General features: G+C 33.4%; 1 long non-coding RNA gene and 1 pseudogene across 1 annotated transcript; both read right to left on the bottom strand.

Moving 5' to 3' along the window:
* Window positions 1-1,953: 1,953 nt before the first annotated feature.
* Window positions 1,954-12,475, bottom strand: LOC112825712 (uncharacterized). Its single transcript, XR_003208788.2, has 3 exons — window positions 12,376-12,475; window positions 3,029-3,248; window positions 1,954-2,243 (listed from the first exon to the last, which is right to left on the bottom strand). It is a non-coding gene; the product is annotated as an uncharacterized lncRNA (long non-coding RNA).
* A 1,318-nt stretch (window positions 12,476-13,793) lies between these two features.
* On the bottom strand, window positions 13,794-15,205 carry LOC141372544 (uncharacterized; annotated as a pseudogene).
* Between the last annotated feature and the right edge of the window lie 5,140 nt (window positions 15,206-20,345).

The raw sequence follows: 20,345 nt of genomic DNA, 5'->3' as shown, positions 1-20,345 counted from the left end.
AAAGTGGAAAAAAATAAATCAAACTAGATTATCTATGGGGAGAGATTAGAAAGAATTGGAACTTTGATGGAAGGAAGACAAACTTATATTCTTTTTATTATTAACCAAGGCCTCCCTTTTTTTGTAAGTAAAGTAATGTGAACTGAATTCAGAGATATTTAGCCTTCTGCATAACTACATATAGATGTTCATTATCAGGAAGTAGGGTAGTAAATTCAGCAAATATTATCATTGTTACTTCTTAAGACATGAGGAAATCTCATTATATAGAAAATTATGTTCTTTACTATTATGCTTCCCACAACAATCATGTAAACCATCTTTCTTCATTAAATGAACACACAGTCCATATTTTTAAGGAAAATTTCCACCTAGTTTCAAACTTGCTTAGATATTTTTTATTCTTATTCTTATTTTTTGTTTCAAGTTTTTATTTAAATTCTAGTTAGTTAACATGTAGAGTAATATTGGTTTCAGGAGTAGAATTTAGTGATTCATCATTTAACATATAACACCCAGTGCTCATACTTAAAGTCCTACTTAATGCCCATCACCCATTTAACCAATCCCCCCACCTGCCCCCCAGTAACCCTCAGTTTGTTCTCTATAGTTAATAGTGGATAAAGAAGATGTGGTAGGTAGGTATGTATATATATGCATATATATATGCAATGGAACATTACTCAGCCATCAAAAAGAATGAAATCTTGCCATTTACAACAATGTGTGGATGGAGTTAGAATGAATTATGCTAAGTGAAGTAAGTCAGTGAGAGAAAGACAAATACCATATGATTTCACTCATATGTGGAATTTAAGAAACAAAACAGATGAACATAGGGGAAGGAAGAAAAAAAAAGAGAGAGAGGCTTAGATTTTTTTTAGATAGAGCTAGAACTTAAGATCAGTACTTCTATTAACTGTCACATCCATTAAACTTGTGGATACAGGAATTTCACAGGTGGCACAGAGAAGCAAAACGATGTGGATCCCACACAGAGAATCATAAGGAGTTTAGATAAAATGAGATGCCCTCAAATACAGAGCTCTATGACCCTCAGCATAAAATTATTGATTAAAAAGAGACTACTTAGAAGATATGTCTAAGGAGATTGCCCTCACAAAAACATGGGTACCACTATATAAATTGTGTGGTATGTACAAAATATAATGTATGAAGAATAGTGTAGGAAAATGGTGGTGGTATTATTGATTTAGGAGCTTCTTATGAATCTAGTAGCTCAAAGTCTAAAGAGGATGGGTCAAATCAATTATTTAATACATTTTCTATAAAATCAGAATTTGAAAACATACTCTATAATATTTTAGTTGTTTTAGAAAAACTTTAAATGATACTTTTTTTTTCATGCTGGATCTCATTATCTAATTTCTTGTTTTTTTAACAAGTGGGACATTGCTGGAGTATGAAAAAAAAACATTTTAAAAACAGCCTACGATTTATTCTTGATAGAGGGGTACTTTATAAGGTAATCAATAAAAACTGCATATTATCTCCGATTTCAAGTAATCTTTTACACTTAAAAAAGAAGCCACTGTATCATGTCATTCATCATATCTGAGGGTGAGTTCTGGGAAAGTGTATGTGTCTGTGTGTGTCTGTGTGTGTGTGTGTGTGCATTTAAGCTTTCTATATGATTCTGATGATCAGGTTTAATAAGTGATGCAATAATTTATCCAAAGACATGATACCAAGATAGCTGGTAAGAATTGAGCCTATCAACTACAGCCTAACAATTTTTGGGATTAAGATCTGTCAATGTTGACCTATGTCAACATGATTTAACTGTTTGTTCTCCAAAATTATTGCTCCAGAAAATATGAGTAAATATCAACAAATCCAATAAATAATTTCACTTCTTACTTCAGAAAACTTCTTATATTTATACTAGTGTCCTTGTGTTAATGTAACAAATTACCACAAACTGTGGGCTTAAAGAACAAATTTATTATATCATGGTACTAGAGGCTAGAATTCTGAAGTGAAGGTGTTGGCAGGGCCATGATCTCTCTAAGGTCTCTGGGAAGATCCTTCCTTGCTTCTCCCTAACTTCTGGTGATTGTCATTGATCACTGGTGTTCTATGGCCTGTAGACACATTGCTCCAATCATTGCTCCCATCATTACATGGCATGTCTCTCAGACCATGATGGTAAGGTAGGTCCCGCTTTTCAGCTAAACTTTAATTCCTTTTCACTTAGCTGCAGAACGTTGAATTTATTTTGTCTGAAAGAAATAAGGAACGCTCTTTTGTGAGAAGATTGGTTATCCAGTAACATTTGAAAAGTCTTATTCTGAGTGAAAATCTGCCATGTTAGGATTGACCTGTTAATATTTGGCTCTTTGTCTTCCTTAATTTCCTTGTACTTTGAGTCTATAAGGACAGAATACAGGTAAAGGTCTAATATAAACATCTCTGAGGTTGGCCCTGATGATAACAAGGTCAGAAAGTTTTTTCAGACTGACATCTATATTTATAGGGAAATTCTACATTGTGTTCACCTCAAAATTTTGAAAATTTACATATTTTTTCTCTTTTTTTTTTGTTTGTGAGAACCTGATTCCAGAAGGGATCTCCTCCCTAAATATCCTGTGTACTGAGACTTAAAATTGAGGGGGACTGAAGTTATAGACAACTAAACATTAGTTTGAGGTCAACACACCAAGGAAGCAAGCAACATATATGACCAACAAGTGCCTGATTCATTTTAGACCAAGTCCTTGCCATCTCTGGCCTGGAATCATGCTTCTATAAATTTATATCATGTGCTTACTTATTCTAAGTGGCATGATATCACCAAACATAATCTGGAATTACAGTGGTCACACTGGAGAACTTTTGATATGAATGAAATTGTTTGAGAGATAACAGGAAAAAAGGGGATCAATAACCTAAACCTCCAATGATCTCCTTTATTTTCATTATGAGGAAGTTTCCAAAACAAACTCATATGATACCATTTTTAAAATATTTTTCTTTAAGATACCCTCAAAATACAACTTGAACCTACTTTTCATTCCACCATTCCTCCTCCCAGTCTGTGATCTTCCAATATCCTCAATTTACATCTTCTCCTTTATCCTTTTTCATTTTCTCCTGGGTCAATCAGAAACACCCCAAATCCAATGTCTTCTTAAAATTAAACTTGCTTGAAAGCAGGGCAAGACATTTATGACTTCAAGTCTAGTTTCAACATGAACAAAGAGTCATTGCAGAAGATTTTATAAAACCTATACAAGATAGGGAGAAATTCAGAGTATGACTCAATCTATATAGGAAGTTTCAAAAAGACAGAATAGTGACATTTTACCATTGCATGGTAAAAACAAGAAACTTACAGTATGGACATTATTTCTAAGACCACTAGAATTGTACAAGATGCAGTAAATATATAAATACTTTGATATTCTTTTAGTTTCCCAAAGTAAAACCTCTGTAATCATTTGTCAAGAATTTGTTACATTATTTCCAGAGGGATAACTTTTCAATCTCCATGCTACTAAAATTTTAAATAAAAATGTGAAATTAGAAAAATGGGTATTTTTTTAAATGGGTATTTTTAAAAAACAGTTTGGTATCAAATAAGGAAACTTCTCCCCAGTTGGTCTGATATTTAGAAAGTAGGGTAATGAGCTTAGATACACACTTTAGTCATTAAGTCTTAAATATTATTGTATAGCTACAGACCAAAAAAAAAAAAAAAAAGATAACCCCATCCCCTAAAAAATGATAATCCAACAAATAGAACTGGAATATTTGTTGTTCACAGATGTTCAAACAACCATCATGGGGAACTTGATATACAGTCTACCACTTCAAACAGCAGTGCAGATCTGGATCGAGTACATACCTAGATAATAATGCCTGAAATTTCAGTTTAGGATAAAAAATGAGTGTGTGACAGAAAACTGAGATGATCTACTTAAACTCAACTGAGGTGACCTATGTTGACATCACTTAACAATTTGCTCTCAAATTCTTAGCCAGGAAGATCAGATTGCAAACCAGTAAACAACTTCACTATTTGCTTTAATGTCAAAATTGATGAAGGACCTAAATGTGAGATAGGAAACCATCAAAATCCTAGAGAAGAACACAAATAGTAACCTCTTTGACATCAGCCATAGCAACTTCTTACTAGATACATCTCCAAAGGCAAGGCAAACAAAAACAAAAAAACTATTGGGACTTCATTAAGATAAAAACATATTGCACAACAAAGGAAACAATGAACAAAACTAAAAGGCAACCTAAGGAATGAGAGAAGATATTCATAAAAGATATATCTGTTAAAGGGTTAGTATCCAGAATCTATAAAGAACTTACCAACTCAACATGCAAAAAAAAAAAAAAAAAAAACCCACAATCAAGAATTGGGCAGAAAACATGAACAGACATTTCTCCAAAGAAGACATACAAATGACTAATAGGCACATGAAAAAATGCTCAACATCACTTGGCATCAAAACCACAATGAGGTATCACCTCACACCAGTCAGAATGACTAAAATGAACAACTCAGGAAACAACAGGTGTTGGCAAGAATGTGGAGAAAGGGGAACCCTCCTACATTGTTGGTGGGAATGCAAGCTGGTACAGCCACTCTGGAAAAGAGTATGGTGGTTCCTCAAAAAGTTAAAAATAGTAATATCACACTATAAACTCACTGGAATTTAAGTAAATACTGGAAACAAACAAACAAAAAAAGCAAAGTTTTCCAATTTAAATATAATTCCAGTGTGGTGTGTTAGGACTGCTGTTAGTTACTTAGTTATTAGTTAATTAAATAATTGATTGATTTTTTTAGAGTCTAGACTTTTTTTATAATTCAGAGCTGATTAAAGATAATACACATGTTCTATCCTCCTATTTATCAGTTAACTGCTGCAACCAACTTAGAAATCTGGGAGTTACAGGTTGCTCCAATTTCCTATATTCATTCTATTATAACCAGTACTAACAATAGATGATATTCAACAAAAATGAATTTTGCAGTGTTTTCCAATATAAGGCCTTTTTATAAGATGTATATGGATGGACAGACAGGAAGATGAGATAGATGATAGATAGATGATAGATAGATATAGACAGAAGGAGAGACAGATAACAGAGATTAGTAGGTATACACCTACACACATACATGTATAGATACACAAATACACTGATATAGATGATGGCATTTTTCATTTATATCAAGGCTTGACAGTACCATCTGTGTGTATTAGGCTGAATAGATATTAGTATGTGTTGAGTATCTAAAATGCCAATAATTTTTAAAATGCGGATGCTGTATTAAGTGTTTTGTGTTATATTTCAGAAGTATCAAAATGTTAAAAGGTTTTATTATGGAGGATACACACAAATCTGTATCATAGATAATTCAAGGTTGGAATAGGCAATTCAAGTTCCTTACCTATAGTCACATAGAAGTTAAAAGCTGAATTACAGTCAACTAGAAAGAAGAGTTAATTTTAAATATAATACTTCTAAGAGAAATGCCCTGATGTTCTTTTAAAAATCACAGAATGTACTTTTTGATATGTAACTGATTTAAAAGGTTAATATGTTTGCAATGATTTATATATGTTATAATAAAAAAATACTGCTTTTTGAAGCTTTTTCCTTTTGTTGAATCTGATGTTTACTGTAAAATGATCTCAAAGTTATAGCTTTTTGTGTTTTTTTAAAACACAAATCCTCAAATCATCACTCATGTCAATAACTATCTCTAATTGTTAACACATAGGAATTTCGGCATTTAATACCACAGTGTATGAGGTGAATGTTTATTTACTTCTATGAAAAGAAATGTGTAAGTTAACCTACATGATATATGTCAGTGTTTGAATAATTTTGTGATTCATTTTCCCAAATTTAGACTTTGATATTTTCTAATATTTCTACATTTTCCTTTGATATAAAAAATCTGCTTTGTGTCCATAGGTTAAAAAAAAAATACATCACTCATTGAAATGACTCTTTTGCAGTGAATATGCAGGGAAAAATAGCTTACTGTAATGATAATGGCAAATGTTCACTTTTAGTTCTTATTCTTGGTGGAATTTATTTCTAATTACTAGCTTACATTACAAAATTTATTTAACAAAACCAAAGTAGATAAAATAGGAGCCTTAATATTTTCAGTGTAAGAAAGGCTATCAGCCTAATGAGTAAAATAGGATAAAATTTAAAGAACATAAAAGGAGCTCATTATCAATGTTGAGGAGCAATTTTGCACATTATAGAAAGCATTAGCAATGAAGGCAGCATTCAATGACAGAGTTAGAAGACAAAGAACCTAAACCTTGCCATAATATTTTTGATGAAAAGAAACTTTCATTATAACAATCTGGGATGGATTATAAAATATTATGCAGTAGAACACAAGGCATTCATTGGAAAACAGTCATAAATTTACCATCATCTAAACATGTTGGCACAAAAGAAGGATGGCACAGAGTTGTCTTATATGAGGAAGTACAAGAGTAGAACTTTATTTTTACAACAGCCATGAAGTTTATAGGCAAATCCAAATGAAGTGAATTGCAGTGATTTAGCTTCTAATACTTAGTTCTTTATTCATGTAAGGAAATGCTATATAAACTCTGAAAGCTCTGAAAAATAAACAACGTTTTAAAGAAAATCATCATATTAATTAATGAAATTGGATGTGGTATGCTATTAAGAATCTGTTTATGTCGGGCGCCTGGGTGGCTCATTCATTAAGCGTCTGCCTTCGGCTCAAGTCATGATCCCAGGGTCCTGGGATCGAGGCCCACATCCGGCTCCCGGCTCGGCAGGGAGCCTGCTTCTCCCTCTGCCACTCCCCCTGCTTGTGTTCCCTCTCTCGCTGTGTCTCTCGCTGTCAAATAAATAAATAAAATCTTAAAAAAAAAAAAAAAAAGAATCTGTTTATGTCTTAGTTTGTGAACATCAGTTCTCTTTGGGATTAATCCAAGGCAGTAAGAATCTGGCTGCACTAACTAGGTTTACTGAATTAAATTATTTTAAAAGAGAATTACACAGCTAGGTTAGGGAAGAGTGGTCATTGACCAAAGCACAATAAGCATATAGGTGAAACTACAAGAATGGTGGTTAGGTCATGAGGACAGAGATCAAGGCATTTAAATCGGAGGGCTGACAACATTCTATTTTAAATGATAGAAGTCAAAGAGCCAAAATGGGTCCCACTGGGCTAAAATGAATGTGTCAGTTATACTACATTTTTTCTGCAAGCTGTAAGGAAAAATTTGTTTTCTTGCGTTTTCCAGCTTCTACAGGCTGTCCCCACTCCTTAGCTCTTTGTCCTCCTTCCATCCTAAAGCAAACAATGAGTCACTTTGTGACACTCTTTAACATTCACACTCCTGACTCTTCTCAACTTTATAAGGACTTCTTTTGATTACACTGGGCGCTCCCAGATAATCCATCTCAAGATCCTTACTTTAATCATATTTGTAAAGTCTGTTTTGCCATGTAAAGTAGGCATATTCATTGAACTTTTTTTTTTTTGGAGGGGAGGTCATTATTCTGCCTACCAGATGTATAAATGGAAAAGCAGATTTGACAGATCATAGGGTAAATATATGCTTTAGGCTTGATAAATACTTGCAGTTACCAGTTACCCAAGTGGTTTTGCTGATTTACATTAATTTACATGCAATTTATGAGATTCCCAGTCGTTTTACATCTTTACCAATACTTAAACACTTCCGGTGTTCTTAACCTTAACCATTCTGGGTTTGTTAATGGTATTTTATTTATTTTAATTTACATTTAACTTGAGAGAAATTTCTTTGAGCACTTTTCATATGCTTACTGGAAACTTGAAACATTTTGGAATTATATCTGTTCAAGTATCTTGATTATTTGTATTGGGTCTTTCTTATCTATTTCCCAGAGCGATTTATATATTATCAATCTTAACTCTTTTTTTACATATATATAGTATTTTCTCCCATTCATTATAAATACTGTCTTTTGATGAAAAAAAGTTTTAAATTTCATGAAGTACTATTTGACAATCTTTTTTTCTCTTTTATAGTTCTTGCTTTCTTTTGTCCTGAGAGAAATTTGCCAATCAGTGTGACAATATTTTTACCTTCTAATCAAAATCACTATTTTTAACTGTACTGAATTTTCCAATTTGAAAATAATTCTACTGTGTATTTCTGTTATCAATAACATTGATAAATCTCCACACTTGCTTTTTCTCTGAATACTGTATATATTTTTCTTTCTTCTGACAATGCTTTACATAATTCTTAACATTCATACACAGTGTTCTAAATATAAAATTGAATAACATTTACATCTTATTGTTTTAAGAAAAAAATTGTTCATTTTAATTAATTTTTAAAAGTACAGTCATTATAATTATTTATATCCCATATAAAGTAAAACATTCAAAGAGATTTTACTAGTTAGAAATAAAATACTGCTGTTCTTTTTTAAACAGCAATAAAAGCTTCATTGCTGACCTCTAGTGATATGTTTCATTTAGTATGATTTTGGTCACAGATTACAGAAATGCCATTTCAAAATAGCTTCAATAATACAATAATACATTATTTCAAAAATGGCAAATGCACTACGGACAACTCTAGAACTGACTGATTCAATAACTCTTGTGTGTCGGTAACAACTCAGATTCTTTCTTATCTCTTCAGTGTTATCTTTGGTTTTAGCTTATCCTTAGATAATTGTTGATGTTTCAGGTTTCCAATACCAATGGAAGGCTATTCAAAGAAAAGAAAAGCACTATATGTATTTATAGTCTAGAAGTAAATGGTGCTTCGGCAAACTTACTTTCACACATCACTGGACAGAAATGTGCACAAATCCCCTTCTGAATCAATTTGCAATGAACAATATGGCAGTTAGGTGTATAGCTAATTAACCTGGAAAATTTTAGGCATTCACTTATTAATTTAATTATATATAGTAAATACTATGTAATAGACTCTGATTTTTACCTCAACTATAGCCGATTTCCTATTCTCCATTTCTAAATGGATTCTGGGAATATGTTGACCAAACAAGATGTAATATATATATGCAATATTTCATTGAAAGGCACTTAATCACAGCATTATTTAATATTATGTCCAGTTATTATAACTTGTTGTCATTCAATTAATTACATCCATCCAACATTTCTACTTGATTTATCTCTCTCTCTCTCTCTCTCCTTCCCTCCCTCTTTCTTCCTTGGTCTCTCCATTTCAGCTTGTTTCTCCTCTCATTTTCTTGATCATAGTAGAGTTGGTTTCTATCTATAATCTTGTGTTAATCTGTTTAATATTTTGCTAGCATTTCTTCTACAGAAAGATGTATTTTAATTTTAAAACTCCTGAAAATTGTCAATTTAAGTAAATATATTCTCAAAATTCACTTGAAATAATTTAGATATTTAAATAATTGCTAAAGAAATATCATTTTTCTTAACAATTTTATTCAGTTTTATGTTAATAAAAGCAACATCACAAAGCAAAACCACATCTTATAAATCAGAGTGAAAGTGGTAAAAATAAAAATAATAACAAAATATCTATTAGAGATGAACTGAAAGAGTCTCTCATACATTGCTGGTGGAAATGTCAACTCTCACAATTGTTAAATTCAACATTGAAAGCAATGCAGCAATAGCTGTTAAAATTAAAACTATAAATAAATAAATAATAAAAACTAGAAATTTAACTCTTGGGGATCTATACAATACAAAGAAAATCAGCAATATTAAAAATATAGGCATTTGTTTATTGCATTATTGCTCAAATTAAAATACACCCACACACCCAAACCTAAACTAAAAAACACCTGAATGCTTATTAATAGAATCAGGATTGAGAGAAATAAAGACTTTTTTTTTTTTTTTTTTTTACAGAGAGAGAGAGAGCACAAACAGGCAGAGCAGCAGGCAGAGGGAGAGGGAGAAGCAGGCTCCCTGCTGAGCAGAGAACCTGACATGGGGCTTGATTCCAGGACGCTGGGATCATGACCTGAGTTAAAGGCAGCCATTTAACCAACAGAGCCACCCAGGGCCCCGGCTGTATTTTAAATAAAGATTTGTTAAAGAATATTTGTATCCACTTTTCTTATCATTAGAAAGGAAACTGTGGTTGGATTCACATAAAGCTCTTACCAATGTAACAGGTCTTGAGCTTGATGTGCCCTTCTAGAGGCATGCATACAATTTGAAAATTAGATACCTATATTAACTGTACAGTTAACTGTATAGCATCAGTGTATGTGTTTGTGATGTGTCTGTATGTTTCAAAAATACTATCTTGCAGGACCCCAAGGGTTGGCCAATGTTTTCTCTACAGAGTCAGATAGTAAGTATCTCACGCTTTGCTGACTACATCTCATCTCAGCGGTAGTGGGACAACTCCTCCTTCTTCTCCCTCTTACCTGTGTTTCTCCTTCTCCCTACTGTTTCACCTCCCTTCTCCTTCCCCTCTCCTTCTTCCTTTTTTTTTTTGCATTCTGTATAATAGAAAAACCATTTTTAGCTCATGAGACATACAATAACAGACCATGGTTTGAATTTGTCCCATGGGCCATAGTTTGGGAACACCTTATATATACAGATTCTTTAATTTGCTCTTCTTCCCTTAAAAATATATTTTACTAACCTCTCCATTTTTAGTTATGAATTTTCATTATTTCTGCTGCCATTGTTAAATATGCTATGGTTTGCAATGGTTACTTTATTTTAAACTAATTCCTGTCAATGGACATAGAGTATCTTATTAAACGTAGTACTTCATTGAAAAATATCTTATACTTCTTCCACACATATAAAAGAATGAAACTAAAGAGATCTCATATATTAATTCTCTTTTCTGCACCCTTGGATTCTTCCTTTTTCTTCTATTCTGACTTCAGCAGCTTTAAGGGAAAAAGTTGAATATACTATGAAATGTGGAAGAGTGGAGAGACTCGAACTTTTATGGTTCTGTTAAATACAAACACTCAAGCAACCATCCTACTCATACCCGTGGGTAGGGGAAGTGGCTAGATGCAACTGATACATTTAGACATTAGCTTCCTCTCCCATTAAGAGTGGGAGAGGAAGCTAATGTGTCCTTGTGGAATTTAAGTCCATAATTGTGATTTCATATCTGAAAAGTCATCCTACTTGCATCTTAAGAAGTAGTGTGCCATAGTTTTATATATGTTAATACGTGTGTGTGTATATATATGTGTATATATATACACACACACATATGTAAATGTAACTATTACAGTATATACTATTAGAGTATACAAAAATATATGGAGACACAAAACCTCTCTGGATTGGGGAACAGATCTTTTTCTCACAGAGACCTTATTCCTATTCCCTATACCCCAATTCTACAAGAGCCTAGCAATGAGAACTAGATGTGCCTGTGAGTACCAAAGTTTACACCACCCAAGGAGAACCACAAGTTATGAAGCTTTACAGGAGGCCCCAACTCCTGTGGGAAGATGTTTGTGTTACCCTTTGTAATGTAAGTAAGTATCTCCAGAGAAGATGTCACTAAATCTTGCCAAAATCCTGTCTAACTTCTCAGGATCATTAGTCATTTGGTCATCTTTTATCCTAATGCCAGTTGTCCTCACCCAGAAAGGGCCTAATTGGGCAAAAACATGAAAATATGTGGGTCATTGAATTCAGAAAATGGAGATCTTTAAGCCAGTTCAATGTAATGTTTTCCTTGCTTCTACATTTGAATGTAAACCAGGAAGTGGTGTATTATACGCTTGTACTCCACCAGGCCATGTGGAGATTAGCCAGAGAGGATTATCTCAACGGTGAAAGAGCTGCAGATAAGAGAACTGCCATTGGACAAACTCCCCTGACATTTGCCACCAGTTGTTCGATCGAGATTTAGCATGAAAGTCTCTACTCTCTGATGTTCTTTTTTTTTTTTTTATATGGTTAATGTGCTATTGGTTGTCAAGTCTTAAGTCTCAGTGTCAGATGCCCTAACTGTGATGTAATTATATCTCTGCAACAGAGGTTCTTAAAAAAAAAAAAAAAAAAAAAAACTCTTTAAAATTCAGATTTCTGCTTTCCAATAAAAATGGGACTATGTGGTAGATTCACAATGCTGAATCTCTTTGCTACTCAAGGGAAATATTTTGTCTTTTTTGGCTACAATATCAAAAGCAAGGCCCAGCACTTCCCAGCACCTATTGGATACTTCAGGTACTGGAGATAGTATAGCTCTACAACTGATGATTTTGCCATCCCACTCAGAGATGCCCCTTGGAATTTTGGACTTATGGCCTCCCTAACATGGCTAATAATAGATGCACTACTTTTAAAAAGCAGCTATTAGCTTGCAACTGAGCTCTTGTTCATACCTGACCTCCAGAGTCCTTTTTACTTTTTGGCTTGAAATGCTCCTTTGTAGTGGGTCAACTCAACTCTAAAACTAACAAGCAAGGAAGGATCCAAACATCTTTACTTGAAAGGTGAATGATACATTCAAAAATATAGCCTGTTTGGTCCCAATAGCATCTTGGCTTTACATCATAAAAGGGCATCTATTAGCTCATAAGGACAATTTATGTTCCACTGCATTGCCTGAAAAAAGCTACTGGGACAATTGGACCCTCAATTTCCTAAGGTTTTCCTAAATGACTGTGGCTTGCTGCTTGATGCTGCTTGAGCTGAAATACAAAGTCCATTGGTTTTGTTTCAACAGTGGGTGTGGGTTATATGGCTCAGTGAATGTATCTCTGACTCTGGGACTGTTTCCAAAAATCTACTTTTTTGGACTACTACTGGAAAACTATAGACTGTATGACTAAATAGATTAAATATATCCTTCTCTGAAGACTAAAACTGAAGAAACAAATCATAGCTGCTGAGGGAATTGTCTGGGCTGTTCATTTAGATACTCATGGTAAAGATTAATTCTCTGATGAAACTGATACAGCCAAGTACTGAAAGAGATAAGTCTATAATCTGTGGCAGATGTATGCCATCTTTAGGATCACTGCCAAAAACTGATCTGTCTCATGATGGCGAGACCACATTGCAACTGGGCATTGCTTCCTTCCACTCCTGGTAGGCTGACTATTCAAGTCCCACCTCCTTGTGGGACTGTTGCTGATGCTTCATTATTGTGTGTGTGTGTGTGTGTGTGTGTATATATGTATATATATACACACACATATATACATGTGTGAATATATATACACACACAAATATACAAAAAGTGAACAATGAGCAGCCAGGTGCACTGCTTGAACTTCCTCCCACTAGGAGGATTTCCCTTCACCATTGTCCATGAATATCCCAGAACTGGGCTGCAGTGCTATCGCTGTCCACTTTTGGATGGTGCCTACGTATCTTGCTGAACCATCTGTAAACCAGGTCAGAATCTTCCCTTCTTTGGGACGCCTGGGTGGCTCAGCCAGTTAAGTGTCTGCCTTCAGCTCAGGTAATGATCCCGGGGTCCTGGGATCAAGTCCTGCATTGGGCTCCTTGCTCAGCAGGGAATCTGCTTCTCCCTCTGCCTTCAGCTCCCCCTGCTTGTGTTCCCTCTCTCGCTGTCAAATAAATAAATAAAATCTTTTTTAAAAAATTAAATAAATAAATAAACTTAAAAAAGAAGGATCTTCCCTTCTTTTGTCAACTTATAAGGAACTCCCTATTAAGCCATAGATGCAGGCTATGAGAAAGAAGGCAGTTTAGCAAGAGTGGGGACCATGGGCATTTGGGCCATTATTTCATGTAACTTACATGTACTTTCACGTCCTGCTCAGGTCTAATCTCATATACATAACTTCCATTTAATCATGTAGTACTACTGTGCACACCCAAATTTATGTCTTGGTGGGTCAAGTAATACCCAGTTCATAATGAGCAGCTTAGGTCGCATGGTAACTTGGCAAGTCATGGTTAGCATCTGGTTTCTACTAAGGCCGAGTAGCAGGCCAAAAGCTGTTTCTAAAAAGAGATTAATTATTTGCAGAGGATGGCGGAGCTTTGCTTCAAAATTCCAAGGGCCTGTATTGTGATTCACCTGTAGGGATCTGCCAAAGGATGCATGCAGCATCCCTATCGCCACTGCAACTTCAAGCACCATTAGAACTACTGGATCATATTATCCAAGTGGTTAGAGTCGTTTACACGAGAGCTTGGACTTATTGCTGAGCCTCCTCTCATTCTGTGTTACATTTAAAACTAGTAGCTTCTTGGGTCACTTGGTAAATAGACTGGAGTAATGCACCCAACTGAGGAATATGTTGCCTCTGAAATCTAAAGCAGTCCACTAGGCATTGTGTCCCTATTGATTATAGGAGGAATCAGATGCAACAACTTATCTTTCACCTTAGAAGGGTTATCTGGTCATTCCTTATACCTGGATCTCTAGAAATTTCACTGAAGTAGAAGGCCCCTGAACTTTCACTGGATGTATTTCCTACTCTCTGACATGCAAATATCTAACCAATAACTGTAGAATAGTTGTACATTTTTGCTCACTACATCCGATTAGGTTAATGTCATCAATGTAATGGACCAGAGTAATATGCTATAAAAGGGAAAGGTTGCTATGAACTAAATTATGATATCGGGTTAAAGAGTTGATATGTCCCTGGTGTAAACAGTGAAGGTATACTGCTGGCCTTGCCAGTCCAAAACAAATTGTCCAGTAGTTTTTATTAATAAGCAATGGAGAAAAAAGCATTTGGCAAATCATTAGCTAGCTACATATCAGGTAACAGATTTGTTAATTTGCTCAAGCAATGAAGCCACATCTGGTAGAATAGCTGCAATTGGAGTCACCATCAGTTAGGCTTAAAATAATCCACTGTCAAGGCACCTGGGTGGCTCAGTCAATTAAGCATCTGACTCTTGGTTTCAGCTCAGGTCATGATTGCAGGGTCCTGAGATCAGAGGCACCTGGCTCTGTGCTCGGTGAGGAGTCTGTTTGAGATTCTCTCCCTCTGCCCTTTCCCCCACTTGCATACTTTCACTATCTTTCTAAGAATAAATAAATAAATCTTAAAAGAAATAATCCACTGACATTCTCCAAGACTGATCTACCTTCTGTACAGGGCAAATGGGAAAGTTGGATGAGGATGTGCTGGAAATCACTACTATTGTATTCCTCAAGACCTTGGTGGTGGTAATAATCACTGCAATTCTTCCAGACATGTGATATTGCTTTTGGTTTGCCATTTTCCTGGCTAGAAGCAGTTCTAGTGGCTTCCACTTTCCCTTTCTCAGTATATTAGCCCTCACACCACAGACAGGGAGGCAATGTGGGGATTCCATCAGTGGCTGAGTATGTCAATTCCAATTATATATTTTGGAACTGGGAAAATATGATGGCACCCTTTGTAAGATAGACATGAACTAAAACTTCACTAACCACTGACTTCCATAAACCTGTACTATGAATATGGACCACAGGGACTTTTGAGTTTCTTGGAATTAACCATCACATGGTCTTTTAAAGGAATTATCCACCATATTTATTTACTTTTCTATATTTTTAAAATTGTTATTTAATCACTTTATCTACACCAGTAACTGAAGCTTTTCTTTGTCTTATTAATTTATTTATTTTTAATTTAATTTCATGGTTGTTATTCTTTTATTTCTTAAGATAAAGCAGAAATTCTTTACCATTTCTGTGTGTTTTTATTTAAGTTGTTGAGACTTCCAAAGTTATACCAATGATTTCCTTTTTTTTTTTTTTTTAAACAAAGCTGTTGTATAAAGCATTTTATTTTATATTACTCACCAGGGAGTTTATAATTGCTCTTATAATATCTTCTTTTGTAGAAATATAATTTCACCCTATGATTTTCAACTATTCTTAACTTCTATGTAACTAAGATGTCTTTGGCCAACTTTTTGTTTTTTTATTTCAAACTTTATTGGACTATGTCCAAAGTACATGATCTAAAATGTAACCGCTTTCATTCAGGTTATTCAGGTTTGCCTACTGCTGAGATTTTCTTTAAGAAAGTGAGAAATATATTTTTATTAATAGGATATGAATGACTATATGTATAAGCAACATGGAGTTCTTTTAGTGAATGGTTTTGACTATTTTATCTCTGATGCTAGAATTTTATTAATTTGTGTGTGTGTGTGTGTGTGCACACCCACTTATTCAGGCCTTTTTACCTGAAAAATCCTTTCAATATTTCTATGCCTGCTTTTGCTATTTTATTTTAATTTGCATAATATTTCTTTCTCTATGTTTTCAAACTGTGTTTCTTTAAGTATTCTTTCTGTAAGAAAATTATTACCACATTAATACTATCATTATTTGAGAAATCCAGCCTACTCATATTTAGTGTAATGATTGAGGTATTTGACTATATTCTTCTCATCTCAATTTTTGTTTCTATTAAATATTTCCATTTTTATTCCCTCATTTTTTATGTCCATCATGTTGCTATTTATTCCAAGTTGTCAACTTGCTTATTTGAAAACAATTCTGTATATTGTCTTATCTATCAATTAATGCTTATCTTCCACTGACATACCCATAATTAGAGGCATAGATCCTTCTTATTCCAAAGAAGTTATCACTAATTTCTGACACCATGATAACCCCTTTCTTCTCACATCTGGTACTCCACTAAAATGATACCTTGACCTTACTGACTTTGTTTTCGCTAATCTCCTCACTCTTCCCCCAGTAAAAGATCTTTGGGTCCTTCTTAATTCCTGTGTCCACTGCTATAAGTCTATGAGATAGTTGTTGTTTGTTTTTATTTTTTACTTTTAGATCATTAAGACATTTATCTTTGCATTTTTCCTGTTTTTATGAAGTCCTCATTTAGTACTTATATTACATTTTCCAAGGAAAATTTTCTTTTTAGCTTTAGCTATATTTATATTAAAAGGATCAATGACCTTCATTATTTACTATATTCTTTATCTTTCAGCATTTTGTGGTCTTCATTCAGATTCATCTTTTGCTTGGTTAAAATAATCTCTCTTATAGTTTTTGGTTGAGTTATTCTAGGGATAATAACTCCAAATACTTCTATGTTTCTCTGCTTTCTGAAGGCTGAATAATACTTTGACTGGTTATATAATTATAAACATAAGCACATAAGATCACTCTGCTCTAAGAATACCCTGAACTTTTTCATATGCTACAGATATCCAATGCTGAAAAATATCATACTCAATTGTTATTTTAACTTTGAATAACTATTATAGAACTTTACTGATGATATCAGAAGACAAACTGATTTCATTCTACTGCTTATCTGGAAAATAATGAAAAGTGGTAAATTCACAGATTATAAAAATATCTGAATGCTGAGGTCTGGAGTAGGGATGTGAAAAATAAAATCTGTTAGAATTATAACAATTACTCCTTCTTTGGTTTGTTTTAATATGTTGAATAAAATCTCTAACTCCAAACAGTATAGAACCATCATTCAATAATACTTTGAAAAAACACTGAATGCAAATTCAATCTTCATATTTTTTATCACTGGTCTAGATTTTAATTTATAGATCTCTAAACGTGATACAGAAATTTCAATTCACACTTATATATTCAAATCAATAAGTGTAAGATATGAGTTTCTTTATTCAACTTATATGTTATTTTGTGAATACACATTATAACTTCAATTAATACCCTTATCTGGGCCAGATTCAATATATATTATAATGTCATAAGGCTCAAACATATAATTCAAATGCTACATATGTCTGTTGCAAAAAAAATAAACCAATAGACCCTAGTTTCCAAATAACAAATAAAATGAAAACAAAAATATTCTGGGTTTTTCAGATATTCTATTTACATATTTTCTTAAATTATGTTCAATATGTACATAGACATAATGCTTCTAATATTAGTGTTTAATTTACTAACATTTAGATCTTCCATTCTGCTTTTCAGAAATACAGATACTTTCTTTGATATAAGAATCTCTAGTCCTTTTTATTAAATTACATTTAGTAAGGCTGATTAATTATGATAACTCCAATTCTATAGATTAAATTCATGATTGCCTTAAAAGAAATAGTTCATTTTTTTTTTAAGATTTTATTTATTTATTTGAGAGGGAGAGAGAGAGAAAAAGCAGGGGGAGGGAGAAGCAGACTTCCTGCTAAGCAGAGAGCCTGGTGCAGGGCTAGATCCCAGAACGCTGGGATCATGACCTGAGCAGAAGATAGACACTTAACCAACTGAACCACCCAGGTGCCCCAGAAATAGTTCATTCTTTTGTGTTTCCTATAAGAACATTTTTTGGTTTCAAAAAACTAAAATGCCTATTTTTTCAATCTGTAAGAGATTTTCACATCAAATTATCTTGACCATATTGAAGAGTGTATTGCAAAGAGTGTAGTGCCATCTGTTGGGTAACATTATTCCCAGGTTGTGCTCATGCTTTTCATTGTGTTTTGTTTTGTTTCATTTTAAGTATGTTTTGATAAAACCTGACCATACAAAAGAAGGGGGGGGCTCACCATTTACTTATATCTTTATTAAGGGTTTCCATATATACATGAAAAATTATGTTTGCTGTTTGTTTGATGTTTTCATGGTGTTACTGAGTTAACTACCACCAAAATGAAGAGTAAATAAATGAAATGAGGCTTCATATCTAATATCTAAGAAATCAGAAAGACAAATTTGGTGAATCTCTCTCTTTTGAAGAATAATTTTAAGGATTAAATATACTTATGACATTGAATTCATGTCTACAGAGATATAATCCATGAAATGAAAATATTATTATCAGGATTAGCAAAAAAAATATGATTTCACAAGGAAGGCCATACAGTAATTTTGCATGTAAATATGAATTTTTGTATAGAAAAGGAGGCACAAAAAAGGAAAGAGATCAGGATACTGGAAATATTTCAGAGATAGAAAAATGTATATTCTTAGATTTGGATCCAGAGCATCCTAGTGCTTTATATAAAAGTGTTAACTATCTTGTTATGCCCTTACTGTAAGAACTGAAAATAATTTTGTTTTGTGATTGTAACACCTTCCAGGAAGGATAACAGTTCTGGCAGTTTAGTAAAACAGAGGCTGACTGCTGGCTTTGCTTTACCTGAGCAGCTTCATTCCTTGTCATACTACATTGAGGTTTTTATGTTATTGAAAGCTTGACATGAGTAATGTGTCCCAAAAGGCAGGAAATGAAGAATTCACATACTTTAATAAGGTCTCTTCTTCTGTAATAATACTGTTGTAGAGAATTTAATTAAATAATGGAAAGAGACTTGAAGTCATTGAGAGAGAATATAATTGAAGTGCATTACAGAGCCAGTCTTCTAGTCTAAATCCTTTATTTTGTGAAGTGGAGAGTACTGCTGTATTCAGGTCCAATTGGTAGAGTTGCAAGGATAGTTAAGCATGGATTGCAGAATATATGCCAAATCTGAGAGCTAAAATATCTTTTTTTCAGAGCACGGATATAGTTTGTGCCAAATGTTTAAGATGCAGATGTAAAAAGCAAGAAAGAGGAAATTCTTCCTACATTTTTTTACCATACCAGTGAAGGGCAAAATAGAATTGTTTGTATGCTCCCAAGTGTGAACTTCATCAACCTCTTTTTGATGGTGTACACTTTATAGTTTGAATTTGGGCTAAGTATGTTTGCTATCTATATCCAGTTGGAGTAACATTGGGGATTGACTATTTAAAAAGCTAAAGAGAAGTTCATAAGATAGTTTCATTTTATCTAAAATTAGTAATAATTGTATAGTAGTTATACTACACATGTTTAGTTAATTCCTAATTAACCAAACACTGGAATATACTTAGAACATATAGAAATACACTCACAGTTTTATTCTCATAATAATTACCTTCTTTAGGCAAGGCACATTTATTATTATGCCATTTAACATATAAGGAAAACACAACATAAAATGTAAACAATTCTTTCAAATTTCCATGTGTAGTATGGAGTAGAGCTTGTGCAGAAATTTTGGCCTCCAAACTTCACTTCCTGGGTTCTACATCTGTGTCAGTCTGCCTCCAAGTTTCCTGTTTTCACCAACTCTCTGTGATTGTTAAGACCTATACATTCTTACTAAAGAATAAGAAGCATGCATTTGCTCCAGAACTTGGCTAGAGTTGAGGAAAATTATATTATGGTGGCTCTCAGTGTTTTACATATATTATAGGGCTTTAATTTTTATTTAATTCTGCAAATAAAGAAATCAAAAGTACCAAAAAAATAGTACTGAGAAAAGAAATGATCAATAGAGAAATAGTTTAATAATTTGTTATATAATTAGGTAACTTTATTCTATTATCACTAAATTTTTTTCAAGTCACTCTTTATTTTTAAAGTAAAAAAAAAAGATGCATGAA

The sequence above is a fragment of the Callorhinus ursinus genome, unplaced genomic scaffold (genome assembly GCF_003265705.2).
Source record: "Callorhinus ursinus isolate GAN/ISIS: 27379988/994484 unplaced genomic scaffold, GSC_fseal_2.0 scaffold4, whole genome shotgun sequence".
Classification (NCBI taxonomy): domain Eukaryota; kingdom Metazoa; phylum Chordata; class Mammalia; order Carnivora; family Otariidae; genus Callorhinus; species Callorhinus ursinus.
Note: the sequence above shows the minus strand (reverse complement) of the source record. Positions and strands in the feature narration are given on the sequence as shown.